Source organism: Diceros bicornis, chromosome 27 (genome assembly GCF_020826845.1).
Source record: "Diceros bicornis minor isolate mBicDic1 chromosome 27, mDicBic1.mat.cur, whole genome shotgun sequence".
In the NCBI taxonomy this organism is placed as follows: domain Eukaryota; kingdom Metazoa; phylum Chordata; class Mammalia; order Perissodactyla; family Rhinocerotidae; genus Diceros; species Diceros bicornis.
In genome coordinates, this window is record NC_080766.1 from 42458608 (window position 1) to 42461484 (window position 2877).

The following is a 2877-nucleotide window of genomic DNA, read 5'->3' on the forward strand; positions in this document are numbered from 1 at the left end:
TACTGGGGCAGGTGGACGTCCAGTGAGAAAAAACAGAGCCTCACACCTTACATAAACATTAATTCATAATGGATCATGGACTGAAATGTAAAACATAAAGCCATGAAACTTTTAGAAAAATCATAGGAGAAAATCTTTAGGATCTGAAGCTAGGTAACGAGTTCTTAAACTTGACACCAAAAGCACCACCCATCAATGGAAAAATTGATAAACTGGATCCCATCAATATTAAAAACGGTTAAAAGACCCTGTGTTAAGAGGATGGAAAGATAAACCATATGCTGGGAAGAAAGATTCGCAAACCACAATTGGCAAAGAACTTGAATAAAGAACTCTCAAAACTTAACAGTAAAAAACAAATAATCCAATTAGAAAATGGGCAGAAGACATGAGGGGACATTTCACTGAAGGGATACACAGGGGACAAACACACGTGACCAGCCAGCAGGGGATGAAAACTACAACCCCAACGAGGGACCACTGCACACCTGTCAGACAGCTAAAATAAAAGATGGGGACACACCAAACGCTGGTGAGGATGCAGAGAAACCAGGTCAGCCGTGCACTGCCGCTGGGAACGTAGAATGGTGCAGCTGCGCTGGAAAAGTGTGGCACTTTCTTACAAAACCACATGTGTGCTTCACACAACCCGGACTACTGTAGCGAGCCCCACAGACATTTCCCCACTGGGGCCAGTGTTGTGGCTGGACCGGCCCTTGTGGTTCTTACAATGGTTGCAGGATGCACTTCAGCAAAAACCATCAGGAATGTTGAAGAACAAGGTTTATTAGCCCCTGGTCCCAGACAGCACGCCCAGGGCCACACAGTGGGGTCAAGGGGAGGGAGAGAGCAAGCGAGCTCGGGTCTGGGGCTCTGCCTTTATTGGGGTAGAGGGTGGGGTGCCTAGGGTTTCAAGGAGTTTCTCTTTATTGGCTAACTTGAAGCTTCAGAGTGGGAATTAGGGCACGGGGGGCGGGGGGGGGCGCAACGGTGCTGGTGACCAGATGGAACTTGGGGGACCCCTCAGCTGCTGGTAAATGTCCTGTTTCTGGTGGGGGCTGTTACACACGTGTGCTCAGTTGGTTAACTTTCAGTCTGTATATTCCATGTGCACCTTCTAGTTGTACACTTCCATCAAAAAGAAAAAGAACATGAACACTCAGAATTAAGAAATATGACCACCAGACTTTTTAAAATCAATAAATGAGTTGGAACAGAGCCCTCGGAATGTCCCAAAAAGTAAAACAAAGAAACAAAAAAAGAATGGAACATGGGAGATAAGTGAAATTAAAGGAGGGTTAAGAAAGCCAATCCCTTGGCTCCCACAGCAAGTCAACAGAAACCAACAAATCCAGAAACTGCTTGCGAATCAGGAGATGGCTGTGGACCAGTCTCTTCCACAAGTCAAGCCACAGAAGGAAGTGGGGATGCTGGTGTTCTAGGTGAAGAGTTAAGAAACATTAAGACCCTTTAAAATACAACATGGGTTGTCATGGGTCTGGGTTCAAACCCACAAACTGTAAGAGAAATTTCTGGAACAACGGGAGGCGTGTTGAGTATGGACTAGCTTATTAGTCAGAGTCCCCGCGATACGGCTCACATTCAACTGGGATTGGTCAAGGGCCTTTAATGGAAGGACTCATTCCAGAGGTGTGGACAGGGTTTCAGAACCGAAGATGAAGCCATTTCTGCCCCTGGGCTGGGTGGAGCCAGAGTCCCCGAGACAGCGGTGATAGAGGGATGCAGCCCTGTGGGAAGGGTGCTCAGCAGAGAAGGGCGCCGGACCCTTCTCCCTCCTACACCTGCTGCTGGACTTGCACTGGCCAAACCCACCTGGAGCCCGGGGTCAGTGTGTCCTGGGGCAGAAAAGGGAACCACCAGGTCTGCGTGGGCAATGGAGAATGACTGGCCCGACTGGGGAGAAGGAATGGGAGCGGGGAGAAAGGGGCAGAGCGGGTGACTGTCACAAGGAGCCGGTCAATATGATCTGGTCTCCGTCACGTGCACGTGTGACCTTGATACGAACGAACGTCATTTCAAACCAACCACTGGAAAGACAGATTACCGTGGTCCTCCCAACTCGACTCTGATCTGACGGCTGCTCTCAGCACTACCTCATATTGTCTGGTGTGCCTGAGCCTCCCTATCGGGCACAAGAGGATCCGCCTTAGAGCCCCTCGGCTCTGCCCCCGCCGTCTCGACCAGAGCCTGGGCGGGGAGGACGGGGACTGATACCTGCGTTTCAGACACCTGCTCCTCTCGCCCACAGGGAACACGGTGAATACTGGGGAGAAAGAAGGTCAACAAGAACACAGGAAGAACAGTTTTGTTTCAAATAAATTAACCAGCTCATTTTAAAAACTACATGGATCTTCAACAGGAGTCAACAGACTTTTCTGTAAAGGGCCAGATAATAAATATTTGAGACAATGCAGGCCATACGGTCTCCACAGCAACTCCCCGCCCTGCTGTGGTGGCACAAAGCAGACGTGGACCATACCTAAACGAACAGGCATGGCCGTGTCCCGGGGAAACTTTATTCATGGACACTGGAATTGGAATCACATATAGTTTTCTAGTATCATGAAACATTATTTTTCCTTTTTTTCCAACCATTTAAAAATGTAAAAACCAACCTCAGCTCACAGGCCGTATAAAATCAGGCAGCAGGGGGATGTGGCTTGTAGGCCAGCTTGCTGACCCGTCTTGAACCAAAGACACCAACAAGACTAAACCTAAATTTCTCCTAAAACCAAGAATTTCAAAGCAGATTACTAACGAGAACACTGCCTGTGCTCAATGCAGTGCTAATGAGGTCAGGCTCTTCCTAGTGGGGGGCCAAGGCCAGGCACCCCCATTCTTCCCCGGGCACCCCAT